Below are 26435 nucleotides of genomic sequence, written 5' to 3' on the forward strand. Positions count from 1 at the left end.
TCCAACATCACCATCCTGCCTAAGGTTTTTCCGTGGTTTTCCTAAGGCGCTAAGACAAATGTCGGGATGAGCCCTAAAAGAAATGGGCCACGGACCTGCACTCATATCCCCATGAATCCCCCTAATTAACAATCACATCTCTCCCCCCTCTTCGCAATTGAGCCATCATATAGCCAAATGGCTGGTCTCGAAATTGAGACAAATCAACAAGGCTCATGACCTCCAACAGAATAGCCAAATTGGCTAGTCTCTTATATGAGACAACTCATCCTGCCTAAGGTATTCCGTGGTTTTCCTCAGGCGTAAGACAAATGTCGGGATGAGCCCTATAAGAAATGGGCCACGGACCTATATGCCCTTCCCCATATATATTCCACCTTTATTATAAATTATGTATGCCCTAGTTCAGATAATATTAATAGTCTATTAAACATACGAGGTCACTCAATAAGTCGCAAATTGAAAGGACAGGGACCTCTCAAATTGCAGCTTAGATTTCACGGCGCTTCTTCCGACGGCCTTCACCTGCTTTGTCATCGAACAACAGATAACGGCGTCTTGCCATCCTAACGGCAAACACCAGCCAACTCCTCCTCGCCCCGTTCCGTGATCAATTGATCAGTCTCAGCCCCCCTCGCGTATGTGGTACCTAAGAGGTTACGTCCAATTTCGGCTTCCCCTTCAAAATTTTCTAGAGCTCCTTCAGGGGAGCAGCGTAACCCGGAGTGAGAATAGTGGCCAACAGGCTTGGAGCTCACATATTTAGTTTTGTACAGCCCCCAACCCCTTGCAAGGACGCGTTTTGCGTACCTTTTAAATTTTCCTCCCAATTCTCCTTCGATTTTTTCGATTTTTTCGTCCAACATCACTTCATTCCCTGAATAAGATGGTAGAGCTAGCCGACGAAAGCTTGGGAAGCAAATCTCCAACTCACCTGGCTGAGAACCCGACAAGAGTAAAGTTATTCTACATTAAACGCCGGGAAAGTCTCAAATCATACAAATGAGCCGTTCAGAGCAGAAGTGGTGTAAGTCAGAAATGGGACATGAGGGTTAAAGTAAACATTATATAAAAGACAGCGCGAAGTAACAATTCATATTCAATTTATTTAAACTATTAGTAGTCAGTGGATAGCACGAAAGACATATTAAGTGCTACTTTGAGCTGTATTTTACAGAACCTTTACTTTAAACCTCATTACCCAATTTTGACTTACACCACTTCTGCTCTGAACGGCTCAAATACAACTCGCTCTTGCCGAGATTTGAACTCCGATCTGCGATCATCGTAAGCCAGCGCTCTGCCAACTGACATATAGACATGACTTTGGTGGGAGAGAACCGGACTGATCTGGATTACATTAGAGTCCACTGGCGGTCCTTTCCTTTTGAAGCGAGAGGAAGAAAATTTTGGTATTACAGTTTATTGACTCTTAAATGAATTACTACCCCGGACTGACGGAGTTAATTATACGAACTTAATTAATGTTGTCATTATCAATAAGTTAATGGATATTATATGACCACATTGTGGGGCACAGGAGACGAGTGTAAAAAAAGGTCCCGTCTATTTCTTTGCTTTGAGTTTCACAACTTGTCGATGGCCTCATTTCAATTAGTTTGTGGCGACAGTCAATGAGAATGCCTCTTCAGATTTACTGTGCTACACAACTGGTTCCAATATCGGGGCTGTTAAACTAGAAAGGTCGGAAGAAATCTTCCTAAACGAGCAGCTGGCTTGTTTGAATTTAGTATTATGTCAAGTCAATCACATTCCTATGGTAAAATAGCAATATATTGTAATGTTCATTACATTGTTCGGAACTTCAAAGAAAAATTTATAAACATATACCTTCCCCTTGTTATTTTACTTTCACTGCCCTCTTTTCAGAGGCTTCTTAACTAACCAAACTAAATAAACAGTCATTTAAGACAAAACAGCACGAGAGGCACACACGACATCCTGGCGGAATGAAGGCATTGCTTGTCACTTAATTCTCTGTCACAAATCAAATCATTCATACAAGCTACATGGGAACAACTTATAAAACTCCGTTGGTCTGCGCATGCGTCAATCTTAAAGAGTGACACAATATACTATTCACCTCCTCCTTCCTAATTGTTAGCCAATAGTAGCGCGTACTGATAGCAGTGATGCGTCAGATGACTTGTCAATCAGTAGCGACAATGGTTCAGATTAATGGAGGAAAACTCCAGACTTCGCCTCCAGCACAGCGATAAGGTTAGTAATTTCCAACAACGGAGTTTTGGCAGTTGTAGGCCTATAGATTTATAACCAGAACCAAACCGTAGACTTACAAAATAATCATAAACATTACCATAGCGGTAGACTTATAAAATAATTATAGTCATAAACATTACCACAGCGGTACTTATAAAATAATTTTCGTCATAAAAATTACCACAGCAGTAGACTTATAAAATAATTGTCGTCATAAACATACCACAGCGGTAGACTCATAAAATAATTTTCGTCATAAAGATACCACAACGATTGACTTATAAAATAATTTTCGCCATTAACATTACCACAGCGGTACTTATTCGTCATATACATCTTGATTACACAACTTTTAACACTATATCACTTCAGAGAACGTATTATTTGTCTTTCCTGTGTTAAATTTTATATTACCTCGTTAACATGTTTCAGCCTGCTATCGGCCATCTTCAAAACTGATTGTTGCTTGTCTTGGCGCCTTTTGTTTGTCATAAACATTATCACAGTAGTAGACTTATAAAATAATTTCCGTCATAAACATTACCACAGCGGTAGACTTATAAAATAATTTTCGTCATAAACATTACCACAGCGGTAGACTTATAAAATAATTTTCGTCATAAACATTACCACAGCGGTAGACTTATAAAATAATTTTCGTCATAAACATTACCACAGCGGTAGACTTATAAAATAATTTTCGTCATTAACATTACCACAGCGGTAAACTTATAAAATAATTTTCGTCATAAACATTACCACAGCGGTAGACTTATAAAATAATTTTCGTTATAAATATTACCACAGCGGTAGACTTAAAATAATTTTCGTCATAAACTTTACCAAAGCGGTATACTTATAAAATAATTTTCGTCATAAACATTACCACAGCGGTAGACTTATAAAATAATTTTCGTCATAAACATTACCACAGCGGTAGACTTATAAAATAATTTTCGTCATAAACATTACCACAGCGGTAGACTTATAAAATAATTTTCTTCATAAACATTACCACAGCGGTAGACTTATAAAATAATTTTCGTCATAAACATTACCACAGCGGCATTCTTATAAAATAATTTTCGTTATAAACATTACCACAGCGGTAAACTTATAAAATAATTTTCTTCATAAACATTACCACAGCGGTAGACTTATAAAATAATTTTCGTTATAAACTAATTTTCGTTAGAAACATTACCACAGCGGTAGACTTATAAAATAATTTTCTTCATAAACATTACCACAGCGGTAGACTTATAAAATAATTTTCGTTATAAACATTACCACAGCGGTAGACTTATAAAATAATTTTCGTCATAAACATTACCACAGCGGTAGACTTATAAAATAATTTTCGTTATAAACATTACCACAGCGGTAGACTTATGAAATAATTTTCTTCATAAATATTATCTAAATTGTTCAAATGGATCTATCCCACCTAAACAGTTAATTTGGTTCGTGTGTCTATTGACTGAACATTATTCATTCTTAAGTTACAGTATTACAGTCTTACTAATAAAAACTCTTATGAAATATGAAAAGCCTGAAATGCCATAAGGGCAACAGTTTCAGTGTAGGGTGAGCTAAAAGTCTACTACACTTGGGGAGTCAGTCCAGGAGAGCTTACACTATACATACGTTTCAGTACCTTATACTCATCCAGTGAATAACTCGTTTATAAGTCATGTGTAAATCCCTAACTAATAATCACTATATACGTCGTCTATAACAATACAATTGTTTTAGTTACGTTACAGTTTCGTCATTATTTTATTACCAAAGGTAACTGAATAACTGGGATTCTTTATTATATCCGATAGTTTGCGCTAGTGTGCAGCGCTAAGTATCAATAGTACAACTGGGCCTGATGGATTATCACGCTATATTTTGATCAAAAAGTACAGCTACAGCAATATTATTCCAATTATTATGACTCTTTGACTTGTCGTTCTGTGGTTACAAGGCAACCAGCAACATAAAATGACAATCGATACGAACAGCTGTTAGAGAAGTGGCCACTTCTTCTCTGTGTACAGCGCTTAAACGGAGGGTTTCGTGTGTATAACTCCAGCAAAGCAATTCCATGTATAATTATACACTTCTTATACATCCGTCGCTTATGCATGGTTTATTAGTAACATTTTTTTTCCCAACTCTGGATAAGTCTCGTATAAAAATTATACACGATTTATTAGCAAACCCACTATTCTTTCCTTTAAATTTATATCTGTCTTTGTTTTCTATGTAGGTGCCATTGCCACTGTATTTAATTTAGATAAATCTTTACGTGAACTATAATAATTTATGTTACAATTTCTATACTACGGTGTTACTAATAAAAACTCTATATACAGACATTTAACTGTCTTATACTTATACAATGAGTAACTCGTTTATACGTCGTGTGTAAATTTCTTACTAATAATCACTACATACGTCGTGTATAACAGTATAACTGTTACACAGCTACGTCATTACTTCGTAACTCGTTACGTTAGAATATCTGAGGTTCTCTATTGCATCCGGTAGAGCGCTCTAGTGTGGCGTGTTAAGTATCGATAGTACAACTGGCTCTAAACGATTACCACACTATATTTTGGTCAAAGAGTACAAACTACAGCAATATTATTCTAATTATTCTGTGCTCTTTGGTTTGTTCTTTTGTAGTTACAAGCCAACCATCATCATAAAATGACAGTCGATACGAACAGCTGTTAGAGAGGAGGCCATTTTTTCTCTATATACAACGCTTAAACAAGGGGTTTCGTGTATATAACTATTACAAAGGAATTCCCATTATATAGTTACAGCCTGTTTCTACAGCCATCGCTTAAGTATGGTTTATTAGTAAAGTTTTCTGTCTCAACTCTGCATAAGTCTCGTATAAAAACAATACACGGTTTATTAGTAAGACTGTTTATAAAAATTATGAATGCTATATAGTAACACTTTGTTGGATTACTGTATGCCTGAACGTTCAAAGTTATTTGTCATAAAATTAAGTAAGTCTGGCGAGATTTATGTAGATATACAATGGATGCGTGATAAAAAGTATGCCTTTGGGAAAGTGCCACGGAATTTCTAGGCTTGTTTGTAATTCATGGCGATTCCCTGTCAAAAACTGTCACGGATAATGAAAGGGAATTTGAGCCAACTACCGGAGAACAAGTTTTGGCACTCTAGCTACTGCGAACTGAAGCAACGCAAATGCTCGAAGCCACAGAAACAGCAAACTAATTCCTTAAATTGAGAGGGCAATTTATAATTTTAAAATGCAGTGAATCAAATTATGGAGCCATATTCTAAATTGGAGGTTGTAGGATAAAGACATCAGCTGAAAAAAATTCGTCATGGCCAGTTCTGTAGTTTCTGCTTGTGTTTTACATAATGCACGATTGGCCATAATATTACAGTGCACTGACATACGAGATGAAATATTAAATATTTCTTCAGGCTGATGTTCTCATTACTGCTTTCGAACTAAGAATTCATACATATTAAAGCAGTATATTTTACTTGAAACTAGTTTCTTTAATAATAAAAACGCCATTCAAATTATAATTTCAATCAGATATACACCGCAGAATATTTTTAATTGCATAAGAAAGTGAAATATCTATATATATAATTTGAACTGGTAATGGAAATTACGGGAAAACGTCTGAACGGATTTTAATAAATGGCCCCTCATTTTGAAGCTTGAAACCCAAAGTTTTTCGGAAAAATAGTAGTTTTCAGTGAAATGTCAATTTTCCTACATAATTTTCCTATTTTCCAAAATCCATCTGTCGTCAGTTTTGAGAACTAGCTAATTGCATTCAGGAGAAGCGAAGCGAGCATCAAGTTGGCCGGTTGCATTTCAGAATAAAACAAAATACATACTACAGTAAACAATATTACACGAAGGCCATGATCTGCAAGAATGCTGACATATTTAGAGCTCAAATTAAATTGGTTATTAAAAACTTAACTTACTAAAAATAATTTACAGGTTCGATTCTGTAGTGTGTAATTTTCTGGGTACAGCTGTGTATTGGATAGTAAAAACTACAAAACTTGAGGTGGTTTGATGACATTATTACTATTAGAAATGAAATATTATTGTAGTTAATGCCATGATGTGACTATTTTTCATTAATTATACACATTAATGCTATATTGATGATATGAAAGTGAAACGTTTTGGGGTTATATAAGTAGATGTAGAGAATAACTTAAATTAGATTTTGATTTCTATATTTTACTGAGTGGCGGCTATATAGTATATATAGTATATGTTACCGAAAGCTATAAAACTTACGTAAGATATTAATATTATTAAAAATCAAATATTTTGATAGTTATTAATCAAGTGGGGTTGGGTCTTTTTCATGTATTTAATGGCGGTGTGGTGTAAATATTTATATGCGTGGTTCTCTTCAGTATTGGCTCGAGAGAGTATCTTTCATTATTATGGAAGCAAATAACTTTCAGAATATCTGGTATTCTTCATCGAAAATAAATCTTAAAAATGTTTATTTGAACATCTAATGAACTTAGTTTGCAGCATTTGCTGCACAAGCCACTAGTATTTAATAAATAAGTAAACAAAGGCGTGAGAAAATGTGAAGATGATTACTGGGAAAATATATGCTAGGTACTTTGGAGCTTACTGAAATATTTACTTGAGTTGGAAGCCTGTAAGCAATTTGTCTTATTTCAGGATTCACAATCCAGCTAGAAGAATTATTTTTAATGCAAAATGGGCGAAAAACGAATACAGTTCACTGTAAGACATAAAGATTCTTGATACTTTATTTGCAATTAATTATAGTGATCGAGTTTCTAACAGTTGCTTCTTATAATAATAATAATAATAATAATAATAATAATAATAATAATAATAATCATCATCATCATCATCATCCTTGCATGTATTGGGCCTTGTGGCCCGTTACGGTCTCTTGCCAACGCTTGAACGGTATGCCCAAGGATCTCTTGCCCACAGGATGGTAATTTAAAATTTGGCGAGGAATTCTAGAACGAGGCATTCTGATGACATGTGATCTCCAGTTTTCTCTGTATTTCTGTAGGTATTCCGTACTCGGTTCAATCTGCAGTCCTTTTATAATGTCAAAATTTCTAATGTGATCCATTCTCGTGTACCCCGCTGTACGACGCATAAATCTCATTTCTGCCGCCGTTAATCTTTGTGAATCAATATTACGAATTGTCCAAGCTTCAGTACCAAAACAGACTATAGGTCTGGCCAATGTTTTATAAATTCTGGTGCGCGTGTGTTTTTGTACTAAGGTTGGTTTGAATATCTGATTAATTATCCCCATTGCTCTGTTGAATTTAATAATTTTCTCATCCAAATCCTTTTCTTCTTTAAATGAAATTTGGTAACCGAGATAATTAAAATTTTTGACTTGTTCGATGATGTTATTGATGCAAATTTTGCTACGGACTGGTTCCTTTCCTAAAAAAGCCATCACTTTAGATTTGTCAGTTGAAATTTCCACATTGAAACTTTCTGCCATTTGATTAAAGTTGTAAACCAAACGTTGTAAATTATCTTCTGAAGTTGCCATAAACACAATATCATCAGCAAATAATAAGGTATCTATTTGGGACAAATACTTCCGTGTGGTTTCAATCTCCATTCCTTAATAATGTGATTCATGTATATTATAAATAATAGAGGAGATAAACTACAACCCTGTCTCACTCCTTGATTTATTCGTTTCCATTCTGAATATTTGTTTTCAATCCTAACCTGTATGATTATTATTATAAATATTGTAAATAGCTGTTATTAATTGATTTGGAATACCATCATGTGCGAAAATATTCAATAATTTGTTTCTATCTACTCTGTCGAAAGCTTTCTTCATATCAATAAATGCCAGGTGGGTTTCAATATTAAATTTTCTATGTTTTTCTATCAAAATCTTCAGTGTAAAATATCCTTCTGCGCATTAATAATAATAATAATAATAATAATAATAATAATAATAATAATAATAATAATAATAATATTACTGTGATAGGATCTCCTAACAATTTTAATGTCCTCTACGTTAGAAATGGACTAAATATGAGCTTCAGATGGTTCGCAGCCACCTGCATATCTCACACATTTGACTCACAAAACCTTTAGAGGTTTCTCTTGTTTATGCTTTCCGGTGATAAGTATATACAGCCTCAAACCGGCTGCCACCTGTCAGAACAATAAAGTAACAGAGAATGGCACCTAGCTTCTTTAATAACTATAATCAGCAGCCATGAAAGCTTACGAGCTACAAATTTTCGACACGCGTTTCAAGGACTAAAGATTATTTCCACACATAAGAAAAAAGTATATTCAAGTAGCTGTAAAATATTATGATTTACTCTTTTCATATTTCAGAGGCAGTGAGTTGTATTTGTGATAAAGTTATGAACATTCGTAAAGAAATTAGCAGTTAAAAATTTAAAGTATGTTTTATTTAACGACGCTCGCAAATGTCGAGGTTAGGGTCTTATATCAGCGCCGCCGGTGTGCCAGAATTTTGTCTCGCAGGAGTTCTGTTGCATGCCAGTAAATCTACTGACATGAGCATGTCGCATTTAAGCACACTTAATTCCGACCCAGGTCGATGACATTTAACTGTTTATTAAGTTGTTTATATGTATAAATAACAAATTTGTAAATTCCAGAATATTTGAGTCAATAAAAAGGCTAATTAAAATAAAGAGCAATACAACGAATCAATAATAACAAAGTTTAAGGAAAAAACAACGCAAATACAACACAGAACCTCATTTCAGAGCTTCTTTAGGATCTCGGATTAACAACTGGATACGAGTATTTCACACATCTCAACAACAGAGAAAGTAGGATCTTCTAGCTACATTCTATGCCAGAGAGATATTGCAGTGAATGTACGAGTATTTCATCTGAAAATATTTCTGGCTTTACGACACACGGATGGCATAAAAAAAAATACATTCTATCGGTTTCAGAGACTCTGAAAACATATTTTCGAAAGATCTCAAAATTGATTTTCTATGTGACATCACATTAAGAAGATGAAAGAAGATCGAAGTCAGTTTTTTACAGGATCAGAATACTTTCTATTTACACTTCATATAATGAGAAGTAAAAATAAGAAAAATGGAATTATCACAATTAAGAACGTATTCCAAAATTGTTATATATTCAGCAACGCTACAATTAATTTAAGGGAAGACTCCACTGAAAATCATGAAAATTTTTCCAAATTTTTTTAGTTATTTCACTTATTCAGAATTTATATTTCCATACCCCAAATGCATTCAGCTCAATTATGATTACAAATACTCGTATGTTTACACTTTTTAAATTAAGGCTGGAAGGGGGCGTGGAATTTAAAGAGCTGTCAAAATTGTTTTTCATCGAAGAATTCTTTTTCAAAATTTCTGATTACAAATCTAGTAACTTTTTGTTGGCTCCCTGAAGTTGCTAGTGGAATGTAGCGGAGGAGAATATTAATTTACATAAATATTCATTTTCTTTTCAAACCTATTTTTCTGTGTTCATTTTTGTTGATTCAACACCAACTTTCTTATGCCAAATATTAATCAATCTGGATAAAATTTTTACTGCAAGTATTTATGAGATAGCTGCATATTTCTATGCATTTATTTTGTGAGAAATGCTGCTAGTTTATTTTATTAATATTTTTCTTAATGCTGCTAGTTTATTTTATTAATATTTTTCTTAATGCTGCTAGTTTATTTTATTAATATTTTTCTTAATGCTGCTAGTTTATTTTGTTACTATTTTTCTTAAGAAAAATATTAATAAACTAAACTAATAGCATTTCTCACAAAATAAATGCATAGAAATATGCAGCTACAGCATAAATACTTGCAGTAAAAATTTCATCCAGATTGATTAATATTTGGCATAATAAAGTTGGTGTTGAATCAACAAAAATGAACACAGAAAAATAGATTTGAAAATAAAATGAATATTTATGTAAATTAATATTCTCCTCCGCTACATTCATCTAGTAACTTCAGGGAACCAACAAAAAGTTACTAGATTTGTAATCAGAAATTTTAAAAAAGAATTCTTCGATGAAAAACAATTTTGACAGCTCTTTAAATTCCACGCCCCCTTCCAGCCTTAATTTAAAAAGTGTAAACATACGAGTATTTGTAATCAGAATTGAGCTGAATCCATTTGGGGTATGAAAATTTAAATTCTGAATAAGTGAAAAGCTAAAAAAATTTCGAAAAAATTTTCATGATTTTCAGTGGAGTCTTCTCTTAATAATGCATTTATACTATGAAATGACGTATTATTGGGAACGTTGTCAACATGGAGCATCAAATACAGAAATTTATTGCTTGCCTAATTACCACTCTAAACGGGTAGAAATCTCATTATTTCTATCCTGGGTTCCTGTACAAAATTATTCATAATTCTTGGAAATGAGAATGATTTGATTGTGTTTTGTTCCCTAGAGATGATTATATTATATTCATAAGGTCACTCAGGATATGATTGAGGGTTCAAATTATTCCAATATGAGTGGAATGGCAACACAAAGAGACAGAAATAAAAGTTATACTTGTCGAGTATACGAAGAATGGAACAAAAGCATTTAAAGCAGGAGGCGTACAATACAGGCTCTGATGAAGAGAATCCTCATGTTAACAATAGTGATTCTGAAGCGGATGGAATGTATTCTAAAACTATTGGTTCCAAGAACTACGACGCAAAGCGAAGGCAAGATCGGGCTGTTTATTAAAGTCGCAACATTTCGATTTTCATGACTGACTCTTTTGAAGGACATAAAAAACTTGAATAACATTATGAAATAAGTTTGTACATTTAATTTAATTTAATTATTTTTATTATTATTGAGACTATCCAGAACATTTGACAAGAGCAATCCAGAGCCTCTATTACGCTACAAATGTATCAATCAATGATAGTAATAAAATAATTAAAACAAATCAAGGTGTCAAACAAGGCTGCCCAATGTCCCCAGCATTGTTTAGTATATATATTGACGATGTCATTAAACAATGGCAGAAACAATTAAGTGATAATTTTAAAATAAATGACAAAACCTTAACATTATACTGTTTGCGGACGACCAAGTAATATTAAGCATAACAGAAGATGATTTACAAATTGCTATATTTAAATTAACTCAAATAGCTAACGAGTATGATATGAGAATTTGGGAACAAAAAACAAAAGTTATGGCTTTTGAAGGGACAAACCACTTGAGAGGCAAAATAGTGATTAACGGAAAAATAATAGAACAAGTAAATAACTTCAACTATTTGGGATGTAATGTATCCTATTGCCAAAAAAAATGATATCAATATAAAAATAAATAGATTCTATAATATGTGAGGAACAATAAGAAGAACATTAAAAAATAAAACATTAAGAACCACTCAACTAAAATTTTACAAAACAATGGCAGTACCTATGTTAACGTACGCCTTTGAGAACTGGACACTTAATAGATCAGACAGAAGAAAAATAGAGACAGCTGAAATGAAGTTCTTACGTTCCGTAGCGGGTTATACACTTTTAGACAAACAACATAATGAAGACATAAGAACACTATTAAATATGTACAACGTAAATGACAGAATAAACCAAATAAGAACTAACTGGTTAGAACACATTGAAAGGATGCCACATAATATATTTCCACAGTTAACATTTCAATATCAGCCTAAAGGCAAAAGGAAAGTAGGACGTCCAATTACAAGATGGAAAGATACAATCTATTGATGTGGAAATAGGTCAAAGGCCTAATTCCATGAGGAAGAAGATTATTATTATTATTATTATTATTATTATTTTTTAGTTTCAAGATGATGTATTATAAGTACCAGATCTCTTTAGACCTCTGTCATTTACAAAAAAATATATATATAAAAATGAAATATAAGTAGTTTTTTCATTTATTTATTTATTGTCGCTTTAACTTATAACAAAAGTCATATCGCGACAAGTAGTTATTATTTCAACAAAATTGATTAATAATACTATCAAAGATGGAGGTATTTGTTTGAAGTTATGTTATTTCTCTTAGGCCCAGTTGTACGAACACGAAATAAAGTCTTGTTAAAATTAATTCCACAATTACGCGAAAAATGAGTTATACGAACTGGGAATAGTGCATTATCCGAAGGATAACTTCAGAATAAGCTACGTCATGCTTTCAGTCGCTGTTAAATTGTTATATAGAGAATGGCAGCAGCATTAGACATGACTCTCTGATACCCTAGATCATATATGTAACAGATAACTCCTCGGTACGTTAAAATCGGCAGCATTTTGAAGAGAACAACCGCCAGGATCGCCACCTGTCCGCCGTAAACGAACACGAGATGGCAGCACAGTCGCTAATGCAATTCAAATGAATATTATGACGTGACTCCTTATGCAACAACTAGATGGCAGCGTAGTAAACCTGACAAAAGTTGTTAACCTCAAAGCCTATAACCCCGACATATCTGTTACATAATTATATGATCTAGGCTGATACTAATAATTATAGTGAATTACTATATAACGTATTTTCGGAAAATGGAAACAACAGAAAATAAGGCCTAATACTTGATGTATGCAATGGGTATGTCGATGAAGAATTCAGAGTTGCCAATCTAGATATGTTGTAATATTACAAATAACTGCTCTAGAGTTGTAATGAAAATCACTGCCTTTTATGTATGCTATAAACCTACAATGCATGTAAAATTCATACGCAAAAGGCAGTGTTCATTAATTTATATATTATACGAAACAAATCACTGCTTTTGAAATGTACTGAACTTTATTTAAACAATTAAAACTTCACTTCACAAAACTGAATAAAATACTGAATCATTTTCACTCCTTCACATTGAAGTTGATGGTGAAGTTTGTACGTTGGTCAGACTGTTCATAGTGTAATGTACGTACTGTATATTCAGATTTTTAAAAATATAATTTAAAAAAATATACTATCATGCAAAAGATACTGTACAATACACGTTTGTGAAGTGCATTATAAAATCTCGGAAATCGATTTCGTAAAAAACACTTCCCAACCTTGTGTCGTAATATACTCGCTCTGCGCGTTTTTCAAACTTTTCCTCGATTTTTTTAAAAAACACTTTCCAACCTTGTATCGTAATATACTCGCTCTGCGCGTTTTTCAAACTTTTCCTCGATTTTTTTTAAAAAACACTTTCCAACCTTGTGTCGTAATATACTCGCTCTGCGCGTTTTTCAAACTTTTCCTCGATTTTTTAAAAAACACTTTCCAACCTTGTATCGTAATATACTCGCTCTGCGCGTTTTTCAAACTTTTCCTCGATTTTTTAAAAAACACTTCCCAACCTTGTGTCGTAATATACACGCTCTGCGCGTTTTTCAATCTTTACCTCGATTTTTTAAAAAACACTTTCCAACCTTGTGTCGTAATATACTATTATGTGGTACAGAAGCAGTAACTTGAAATTTTAATTCCTGAAAATTTATGTATCTTTCGCAAGTCACAAACGTTAAAATTTCTGATGACCTAAAACGAAATAATATAAATGAGATATCGTAATAAGAATTAACAAACGTAACTTGACCACCTCAAAGGAAATATCTTGAAGCTGAAATTCATGTAATATGATTTTTACTCGTCATCATATACGTCCAATTATAATTGGAGGCATGGTAATTAAATTTGAATGTATGAAGTAATTCTAGAAATGTGCGATCGTGCGGATTAATTAGCAGGTTGGCAGGGGTTTCAATTTTCGATGGGTGATTGAGGAGCTTGTTAGCAGTGCCTTTCAGGGGTTCTTAATAAAGCAAATGTTGTAGCTAGTAATAGAATACTGAAATATATACCTCAATTTCTGTCTATCTTATAAATTCGCCTGGCGAGAATAATATTTGGTATTTAATACGATAATTAATAAAATCTTATCTATTTTGCTTACTGAACAAGGTTTGTGTTATTTCTTTATATTCATAGATTTAATGTTGAGGAACGGATGCATTTGTTCTTTAACTTACTCAATATCGATCAAATCCAACATATCCACATCCAAAGTTGAACAATTACAAATTAGAGATAGTGTGTGATATTAATACCGTTTTACCATCACAGCTTCCAACTGTGACAGCTCCGAAAAAATCGCTGTGATAGATAATAGTGATTTTGTCACTGTGATTTTTGTGTTCGGATCATTCTTGCCTACTATGGGGTTCCATTTTCTGTCTGTAGATTTTTAAGCCGTCTAAAACTAAATATCACTGCCATCTACTTACCTCTGAACAAACCACGCCTATCTTACTCAACATCGATACAATCAAACATATCTACATTTAAAGTTGAATAATTACAAAATAGAGGTAGTGCGTGATAGCGTTTTACCATCACAGCTTCCAACTGTGACAGCTTAAAAAATCGCTGTGATAGATAGGCCTAATAGTGATTTTGTCATAGTGTCATTTTGGTGTTCGGATGATTCTTGCCGGTTATGGGGCTCCATTTTCTGTCTGTAGATTTCTAAGCCGTCTAGAACTAAATATTATTGCCATCTACTTATCTCTGAACAAACCACGCCTAACTTACTCAATATCGATAAAATCCAACGTATCTACATCCAAAGTTAAATAATTACAAATTAGAGTTAGTGTGTGATAGCGTTTTACTGTCCCTTGATAAAATACTACTCCCTCTGTTCCTAAATATGGTATTGAAAGATGTCATTAATTCTGTTCCAAAATATGGTATATATTTGTTAAAGCTCTCAGTAATATAGGGGAGAGTCGGGTACTATCGGACAGTGCGTTTCTTTCATCTATCACCATATGGTAGTACTTGAATGACATGGTTACGTTTCTCTATGCGACATTACAGAAACGTAACCATGTCAATCAGGTACTGTCATCGTGTGGTAGATGAAAGAAACTCACTGTCCGATATTACCCGATGTCCGATACTACCCGACTCTCCCCTAATGTAACGTTAATACATCTTCTGGATTCTTATTTGATTGATAAATTAACATAAAAAAACCATAAAAATTACGTACATTTCATTCTGTGTGATGTCAAATTAATAAAATAAAAAGCAAACATTGTTTCGAGACAGGCAAATTAACATAAAAACTGCAATGAATTATAACCCGTTTTTGTACAACAGTTGTGCTTTAGCTGTTTTATTCAAAATTGACTGGATTGGTATTACGTTTTCTGCAACAGAAACACCACAGTAGGTGCCCATTTGATTTTGTTCATAATGAACTATTTAAATATTATAGTTTGATGCACTACAGAAGATTAGAAACATTCACAACTGCACTGTCTGATAGTCCCTTCACTAATCTACTGAACAGAATACCACACAGCGAAACATTTCGTGCGCGCATGCGCAATAATCAAGCTTGTTTTGTTTGTTGCTAAACCCCTAAATTATATATGTAACAGATAACTTATCGCTATGTTAAAATCGGCAGCACTTTAAAGAGAACAACCGCCAGGATCGCCACCCGTCCGCAGTAAACGAACACGAGATGGCAGTACAGTCGTTAATGCAATTCAAATGACTCCTTATGTAACAACTAGATGGCAGCGTAGTAAACCTGACAAAAGTTGTTAACCTCAAAGCCTATAAGGCCGACCTAACTGGGTATATATGATCTAGGCTATACCATATTTTGGAACGGAGGGAGTATTAAGAAATACCAGTCCATCAGGAACAAATTCTGATGCCGTGTTCTAGCGTCATTTTAGAGTAGATATTCATATTTTATTTCAGATATCGTAAACCAGTAATTTCTTCATTTTTAAATTCTGAAATCCATTAGATATGAGTGTGTTACATTTAACCCTAATTATTTATGGTATTTCATTTGTCGAACATTTGAAAAGATTACTATACATCTAGAGCTTAAGAAGTTTCAATTCTGCTGGGCGTACAGTGTTAGAAAAAGCACAGATACTTCATAAGTCCCAGAAAGGAGGCAGTGCGCATGATCAGACATACAACGAAAACAAAACTAATTTTATTACAGTCTGCGTCACCGTTTTTGGCGTGTGAAATAGGTAATGGGAACGTTAAATGTGAGTGTTTTACATTTGCCGCAGTCAGTCTGACAACTGTATTTGGCAAATGGCTGATGTGACGTGTATATGAAGTGGTACCATTCTCTTCTGCACTATCAACATGCTCACAAACTGCGCACTATATATCTAGGATACACGCCAAAAACGCTGGCACCAGCTATACCTCAACTAGTCCTCTGATCATGCACACTGCCTCCTTTTTTTAAGTCTGTACAGGCTACACACTAATTTATTTTTCTTAACATTAAAACCTTTTTCTGTACTTCATGTAACGAGAAAGTAAAGTGACAAAAACGAAAGGAATGGAGTTAAAACCATCTGCGGACTAGAGAGAGCTGTTAAGGAGCTTGGGGCTGACTATCGCCATGTTGTAAACGAGCTATAGTCCGGATCAGCTTACATAATACTCTAAGGGTGAAACCTAACCATTTTTCCACTATTACTAAATATGCTAGTGGATTATAGTGATTTTCTAGCTCTCAGATTAAATTTTCTTTTACCAACTTCGTTTCGAATTTCGGGTACTGACAAATACTACAACTGGCAGTTATTTTCTAGCTGTTATGTTGGCAGCAATGATTTTGGTTTACAGTAAAGCAAACTGATGAAAATGCAAGTCAGTAAATACATTTTTAGGTTAGGTCTCATGAATCGTTAACTCTTTAGTCAAAGCAATAAATTTCATGTTGCCTGACAAAATAATAATAATAATAGTCTTCCTCGTATGTAATCGTGAAAACTTTGTAACTAATTCAACAGTTCATAGCATAAATACACGTTAAAAAATGACTTTCATACTCCATCGGCAAGTCTATCGTGCTATCAAAAAGGAGTGCGTTATATGGCAGTAAACATTTTTAATAGCCTCCCTATTGATATAAAAAATGAAACTCAAAACATAAAATTATTTAGGGCCAAATTAAAGAAGTACCTAATTTCTCACGCCTTCTATTCTGTAGGTGAATTCATGACATTCAATAACACTTCATGAAATTGATACTAAAACTATGTGTTGTACTAGTAGACTATATTGTAAATCTCATTGGAATATATTTAATCTAGACTGTGACTATAAATTAAGGCTTTATAATAGTATTAAGGTTTTTGACTTGTTCCATATTCTAGCTGTAAAGCAATGTATGAATACCATGGAATGTTAATAAATACAATACAATACAATACAAAATAAACTGTAATATTAGATCATACTAATCCTAATTACCAACTGTCGAAATAAAATTCAATTCAAACGCAAACTTACTAGGCACTTGGTCAGTAATTGAGACTCGTTCAGACATCCGGTAATTTCATCACTATAGAATTTTGTTATTGTAGGTTTAATTTGTAATTTAGTAAATACAAAAATATTCTTTGTTCTTAACTTCTATGATAAAATGTCTAGCTTTCATTAATCAGGTATTCTTGTCGTACTTTAATTTTTATTGTAATTGTAATTGTAAATTTAATATTAATTGTAATCTTATTGTTCATGTTATAGTTGTAATCCCCTGGTAGAGGCGCAGAGAAGGCCTGACGGCCTTATCTCTACCAGGTTAAATAAATAAATATAATCTAATCTAATATGCGAGAAGTCCAGAAAGAAAATATACTATTTCATAAATAAATTATTGAACCATTTAGGAAACACCATGCAACATAAAGATGAGATGTGGCAAATAAGCAAGATATTGTTATTGTTAACACTATATTCTTCTTCTTCTTCTTCTATCATTATTATTATTATTATTATTATTATTATTATTATTATTATTATTATTATTATTATTATTATTTCAGTACGTAGCATTGTGATTTTACCCTCTTTGGTGGTATCTGCTATTAGTTGGCAACACTGAAGAGACGGCCAAATTAGCCTTTTAGGAACTACTCTTACGTGATCTTCACTATACAGAGGGTTGTTCCATCATTATTTTGTGAATCGATGCGGCAAGCGGACAACTTTTATGAAGACGACTCCGCTCATGCAAGTCATGGGCTTCCACTGTCGTCACCGCTTTACATCGATATGTCACAATGTCGGCAACTAGTGAGTACTGTATCGCCCGTAGACTGCAATGATTTTCACACCATGTAACTCATATCGTGAGCTATTCAAAATGATCTGGGTGACGGGGGCTGACAACTTGGTCTTCGCTCGATAGGCATACGTATATGTTCATAGAAATGTTAACCAAGTCGTACATATTGCACGTGTAGCAAGTCGACATCGAATGCTATTAAACGGGCAATTCTTGCTCATATACTCACGCAGGCTAACCGTTACTCCACAGCGGTGGACCAGCCCTAGTCAGTCTTCCAGGTGTGTATGGGCTATTCCATCCCAAATCGACCGAAATATAGAGAAAATTGACCTTGCAATTTTTAAATACAATGAAACTTTTTCTGTTCGTTGACAACTGTGATACAATGCTTTGTGCAAAGTTTGAGGCATCAGAACTTCATAGTGTTTAAATTAAAAATATTTAAATTTATCGTATTTTCATCAACTTTAAACTGCTGTGGCTCCGAAACCCTTTCACCCAATGATCAAAATCATGGTTTATTTTGTTGCTGAGAAATTAAAGTTTATATTGACATGTAAACAGTTTCCATTACTTTTTATGGAAATGGAGAAATTTAGATTTTTCTTCATTAAGACGCCTTTGCCCACGAAAAAAAAAATATTTTTAAAATATATGATTAGATTCCGCATTGAAAGGACAAATAAACACATATTTTTTACTGGTGCACCGTTGATAAGAAAGTATTGAAAATATCAAATAAAGAAAATAAATAGTACGCGCATGAACTAACCAGCTGACTGTGAGGCGGGAGTTAGCCGAGGCAAGCAAGGCCAGGAGACATAAACACGTGATGTTTCGTATAGTAGCGCATAGCTGGGCTACCTTTATCACAAGTTTTCATAAACACAGGAGTAAAATGACGCCCAACACTCGATTATCTTCAGCTCTCGGCCAGTGCGTACGGTACTGCGCCGTTCAAGTCTAGGCGTGTGAAAATAATTTATTTAATATCCTCGAAACTTATTTCCGAGCCACTAAACAAACAATGCCGAATCCCTCTTAATAATGCAAGGTTTTTTCTCAATATTTTTTACATTTTTACAAATGGGCAAAAAGCCTAAAGTAAGTAAAATCAGGTTATCTGTCTCTCTGTATACAATAAAAATAAAGATTACTTCTTAACATAACCTACCAAATGTCAGCTTCAAAATGAGCTCCTGTTCAATGTTGTGCAGTAATCGGTTCCAGAGTTCTGAGCGCTGAAAGACGCTTGTTTTTATAAAATACGCTGAATTTGTCGCTCAATAGTACGAAAACCGTTTGACTTTCGATAGTAATTTTTTTAAAATGCACTCTCCTCAGCACCTTGTATAAATAGGGAAAAATTAGAGCATAAAAAATGCGAGGTTTTTTATTGATCGATTTCATATGGAATAGCCGGTATTGTAATTGGAGGCATGAGATCAGTAACCACACAAGTCCACTTTTGCAAGTTTTCAGAAAAATGTAAAATATTTTAAGGATACAGGGAAAAAACACTGCAAACTTTAGTGTTTCTCTTATCAAAACTGGTAAAGGGGAATTATCACCACGGATAGTCATCCTTTCCTACTTTCTCAAATCAAATCAAAATAAAAATCGTATCAAATCATATCGAAACCAAATCAAAGACAAGGCAAGCCAAAATCTGAATCACAATCAAAATCAACATCAGTTCACATCACATCAAATCAAACAGAGGTCTAAACCCAGAATCATATCTTAACCCTCCGCTGGGCATGTGGGGTCTTTTGAGACCCCATGACCCATTTGCCAATACACGTAACATTTTTAACGTGCCCAGCTGAGGGTTAAATTAAACCCGAAACACAAATGAGGCTGGAAATCAAAATCAAACGTAGACTGAAATCTAAAATAAGGTATACTCACTTACTTACAAATGGCTTTTAAGGAACCCGAAGGTTCGTTGCCGCCCTCACATAAGCCCGCCTTCGGTCCCTATCCTGTGCAAGATTAATCCAGTCTCTATCATCATATCCCACCTCCCTCAAATCCATTTTAATATTATCTTCCCATCTACGTCTCGGCAAGGGGGGGGGAAACAAACTAGAACTAAATTAAAAAACGAATTGAAGTTCAAATTCAAAATTGAACCAGAAGGCAGAACCAAACACAAACCAATCATGAAATAGAAATTAAAGTTAAATCTGAAATCAAAACCAAAGCCAAACCCAAAACTGAAAGCAAACACAAAACAAAAGCAAAAACAAAATCAAACTCAAGGCTAAATAAAATCCAAATCTGAAAACATAACCAAAGAAAACAGTCTTGATATTATAGAATTTCAGTGAAAAGGTAAACATAATATTCCATATTCTTATCGAAATTTCCAATTCTTATTTGTATTGCAGTTTCAAAGATCTATTTCGTAATGAAAAAATTGAAATTGTAGTTATCTTTCCACTTTCATTTTTAATACAACTTATTATAGAAGAAGCGATGAAGCGAACTTACACGTACGTGTAATCTGCCATCTATTAATAGGCTATTGTTAACGACCCCAGTTAATACGTAGGCTACATGCACTACAACATCAAAGTGTCGTCGTTTTAGATTTCACAGATCGCTTGAGGTGTGACATCTCTGTTATAATCTCTACATGCACCGAACGTGACGAAGATAATACCATTCAATGCTAAAGATATATTCACACACTCAGTTGTCAGATTATACGAGCAAGGCTCTATTACCCAACAGAGTAAATAATAATTAATTACCATGTAATTTGTGCCATTGTTTATGTCTTATTTTGTACTGTTCAATAAAAATTAACGGAGACTCATAAAGAGATGAAAGTATAGGAAATAAATGAGAGAATAGCATTTCATATTTACTCTGGATTTTAACGAAACTATTTTTGTGGGTAATTATTAAAAAGTAGTGGAATATGGTAGGCCTAATTATTTCTGCCACTGAACATTATCATCAACTTTCTAGGTTTCTCCTTCATTAATTCTCTTAACTCTCGATATTCTATTACTGTTCACTCTTTTTTCACGCGGTTTTATTATTTTTTTTATCAATACAGATGTCACTTGTATACTATACAGATCTTGTACAGTACCTGTAGGAAGAGTCGAATTTCGAGGAATAATTTAACAAGTTAAGATAGTATAGTCTATACGTAAAGATTAATGTTTAACCCTGCGCCGAGGATCGAATTTTTCTCCTCTAATAACCATAAGTTAAAATAGATCTGAGCATTATTTTACCCTTTATTAGCAGATTTGGTCTACTTTAAAACAAGTCCCCAATATTTATTCAAATAATTGATTAAATGGCGATATTACTCGTGTTAATTATATAAGCACGTGTGGCTTACAGCTGTTTTGGTGCTACTTGACACCATCCTCAGAGCCTACTAGATCTCGGCGCTATCTCAACTTCGCTGCCTGTTGTGTGGGTGCGTTCGTGTGATGAAGAGTTGTGTCAAATAGTGTGTGTGTTCTGAAATTGATCTGTGTGTTGAGAATTTGATTAGGGTGTGTTTTAGTGTGCCTGTATATTTCATATTGTTCTAGTGCGTTGAGTTTTTGGTTTTTGGGTTGTATGTGTAGATTTGGTCTACTTTAAAACAAGTCCCCAATATTTATTCAAATAATTGATTAAATGGCGATATTACTCGTGTTAATTATATAAGCACGTGTGGCTTACAGCTGTTTTGGTGCTACTTGACACCATCCTCAGAGCCTACTAGATCTCGGCGCGATCTCAACTTCGCTGCCTGTTGTGTGGGTGCGTTCGTGTGATGAAGAGTTGTGTCAAATAGTGTGTGTGTTCTGAAATTGATCTGTGTGTTGAGAATTTGATTAGGGTGTGTTTTAGTGTGCCTGTATATTTCATATTGTTCTAGTGTGTTGAGTTTTTGGTTTTTGGGTTGTATGTGTAGATTTGGTCTACTTTAAAACAAGTCCCCAATATTTATTCAAATAATTGATTAAATGGCGATATTACTCGTGTTAATTATATAAGCACGTGTGGCTTACAGCTGTTTTGGTGCTACTTGACACCATCCTCAGAGCCTACTAGATCTCGGCGCGATCTCAACTTCGCTGCCTGTTGTGTGGGTGCGTTCGTGTGATGAAGAGTTGTGTCAAATAGTGTGTGTGTTCTGAAATTGATCTGTGTGTTGAGAATTTGATTAGGGTGTGTTTTAGTGTGCCTGTATATTTCATATTGTTCTAGTGTGTTGAGTTTTTGGTTTTTGGGTTGTATGTGTAGGATTTCCATGTCTGTATTTATGTTACTGTATGTGTGGTTAGCATTAGTTATGTGTTCGGCATATGTAGATGTATTGTGTCCTCTGGTTATTGCTTTAATGTGTTCTTTGTATCGAGTTTGGAATGATGTGCCTGTCTGTCCAATGTAGAAACTGTCGCAGCTATTGCATGTGAGTTTGTATATGCCTGTGTGGTTGTATTTATTTGTTTGTGTTGTTTGTGCGTTGAGATGTCTTTGTAGTGTGTTTTCTGTTCTGTATGCTATGTTGTATTTCTGTTTTCTGAATGAGGATGCGATCTTGTGTGTGTTTTTGTTTTCGTATGTTAGTGTGATGTATTTTTTGTGTTATTGTGTTTGTGTTGTGTTTTTGTGTTTGTTGAGTGTTTGTTTAGTCTTCCTTATGATGTTGTCTATTATGTATGTACGTATTTATTTACACTGCAAGTGGGCAAGCACCCGGTGGCAGTGGTATATACAATATAAACAATACACAATAAAATGATAAGCAATACATAATAAAATTTACAATACACAATACAATTTTACAACACATATACAATTTTATACACAATACAATAAGAATACACAATACAATTTAACACAATAATAATAAAACATAAATAAAATAAATAATTTTACAATACAACCTACATAATTATGTATAGGTCCTACATAAGTTTCAATAGTCTTTCACTTTACTCTCATCTCATTCCCTGTAGTGGCACTATGACGCATTTCACTGACACTTTAGCACACATTTCACTGACACTCTGTAACACATTTCACTGAATAACACATTTCACTGTATGGATGTATGGATTGTAACCATTTTGTTGTGCTATGTATTTGATTGTGTTCACTTCTTCATTGTAGTGTTGTTGGCTCATGGGTATGTTGAGTAATCTGTGTACCATTGTCCTGAATGCAGCATGTTTGTGTTGTGTGGGGTGATTAGATGTGTTGTGTATGTGTGTGGTGGTGGTGGTGGTTGATTTTCTGTATATTTTGAAGATGTGTTTGTTGTCACTTTTTGTTATGGTGATGTCTAGGAAATTTATGGAGTTACTGTTTTCAAGTTCCAGTGTGTATTGGAGGTTTGGGTGTATTTTGTTTATGTATTGGTGTAGTTTGTGTATTTGTCGTTTGTTTCCTTTGTATTGTATGAGTATGTCGTCTATGTATCTGTGCCAGTATATTATGTTGTCTGCATATTTGTTGTGTTCATTAGTGAGTATGTATGTTTGTTCTATGTTGTGTAAAAATATCTCTGCTAGTATGCTAGATATGGGTGATCCCATTGGCAGTCCTTCTGTTTGGATATAGTATTTGTTGTTGTGTGTGAAAGAGTTTTGCTTTGTTTAATCAATTATTTATATTCTGTTTTAAAAGTAATGTACGAAAAATTCAACATGGAATATTTAATTCAGCCAACGTACTACGGTAGGAACGATCATGATTTTAAAATAAAATGTAGGAAACAGAAAACGGATGTAGGTAAATTCTCATTTTTAAATAGAACTATAAATGATTGGAATGACCTACCTGCAGCGGTCTTTGAGGGCTGCCCTTCCTTAAGGAGATTCAAGAATAATTTAAAAAGTTGTATATAAAGTGAAAATTAAAATTAAGGTGACATTCAACATTTAATTTTTTTAAGGTGACATGTATTTATCTAGGCTGACGAGTTTACTTCCTTGGTTTGAATTGTAAATTATTTAAAACTAGCGTGTAAGAGGGCCTTAGACTAGAAATGTTTAGTTTAAATGTAGTTCTGTTTATAAGTATGCATAAGAGTGTAATTATTTGACTTATTTGAACTGTTGTATCAGTGAAGCGAGGTGAGTCAGTGAAGTTATGGTTTTACAGTGCAGTGAACAGTTCCGATCAGTGATAATTTATAGCGTCAATGAAATGTGTTCTATAGTGTCAGTGAAATGTGTTACAGAGTGTCAGTGAAATGTGTGCTAAAGTGTCAGTGAAATGCGTCATAGTGCCACTACAGGGAATGAGATGAGAGTAAAGTGAAAGACTATTGAAACTTATGTAGGACCTATAGGTAATTATGTAGGTTGTATTGTAAAATGAGGTATTTTATTTTATGTTTTATTATTATTCTGTTACATTGTATTATGTATTATTATTGTATTGTGTGTAAAATTGTATATGTGTTGTAAAATTGTATTATGTATTGTAAATTTTATTATGTATTGGTTATCATTTTATTGTGTATTGTTAATATTGTATATACCACTGCCACCGGGTGCTTGCCCACTTGCAGTGTAAATAAATACATATTCATATGCTGTAATGTGATCTAATATGGCACCATCTCCTCCTTTTACGCTTTTGCTCTGTGAGTAATGGTGCGGGTAAGAATTGCAAATGCCGCAGGATACATAGGCTTTATTCAGATCGCTACTCCGCTCTTTGTTTCTATTGATTCATGAGTGAGGCGCAATCGGGTAATTGGCAGCATGCCACGGAGATACATCCATGCTCTGCGTCGCGAGACGGACGCCACGATGCGATGCGACGCGACACGCAGCTTCTTCGCGTTCAGTGCTGCAGCAGCGAAAATTTTCCGATAAATGCGGGAGGATAATGACAGGTTTTGTCTTCCTGTGCATCACACACAATGGTAAGTTACTTATATTGACGTAGACAACGATTAATATCTGAACTTGCAATCGGATTACGAAGCCTGCGTCATATATTTAACTTAACTTTCGGTATAAGTTGGTTTACTGAGACGAATTTTTGAAATTACGAATTTCAAAGGCTAATTGGGATTTCCCGGTCTCTGAGCGGGTCAAAAATCCTGATAGAACCGATATTTAACCTTTGCGGTGAATTTCGGTGAAGTCCGGAGGGCTCAATTAGTCAAATCCACTCTCCTCACCTCCACTCTGGAGCCCTCCTGGGATCTTTTAAGATGCGAAACAGAATATGGTGTGCGGGAAGCAACGGGAAGCTACCGCATTTATCCTTCCCAAGAAAAACTGCAATGGTCATATGCGGAGACTAAGAGTAAGGCAGAAAATAGAACATATTGGAGAATGCTGGGTTTGCAGTGAAAGATTTGTCATGGGCAGAACTTGTATGTATGTATGTATGTATGTATGTATGTATGTATGTATGTTACCTTGAAAATTAGTTTGAATAATAATAATAATAATAATAATAATAATAATAATAATAATAATAATCATCATCATCATCATCATCCTTCACGAATTAGGCCTCTGTAGACCTGTTTCGGCCCCATCTAGCAGTCTTCTTAACGGTCTTCCTGGTCGACGATGTCCTCTAGGTTTATATTGCATCATAATTTTTGGGATTCTTGAATTTTCCATTCTTCTTACATGATCTAGCCAATTGAATTTGTATCTGGTGATTTTTTCTTCTACTGACTCTACTTCTAATTGTTCTAAAATTTCTTCATTCCTTTTTCGGTCTAAAAGAGTATATCCTGCTGTTCTCCTGAAAAATTTCATTTCCGTTGCTTTGATTCTGTTCATGTCTTTTTTCTTTAATGTCCAAATCTCGCTTCCGTATAGAAGGGTGGGTAATGCTAGTGTATTATATATTTTTATTCTTGTAGATTTTTGTACTAATTTAGCTTTTAATGTATTGTTTATTATTCCTAGAATTTGTGTAAATTTGGTAATTTTCTTGTTCACATCTTTTTCATTTTGATAAGATATTTCACAACCCAGATAATTGAAATTTTGCACTTGTTCGAGGCATTGGTTATTGTGTATTATCTTACTTCTGACTGGGTCTTG

This window comes from Periplaneta americana, chromosome 12, assembly GCF_040183065.1.
Source record: "Periplaneta americana isolate PAMFEO1 chromosome 12, P.americana_PAMFEO1_priV1, whole genome shotgun sequence".
In the NCBI taxonomy this organism is placed as follows: domain Eukaryota; kingdom Metazoa; phylum Arthropoda; class Insecta; order Blattodea; family Blattidae; genus Periplaneta; species Periplaneta americana.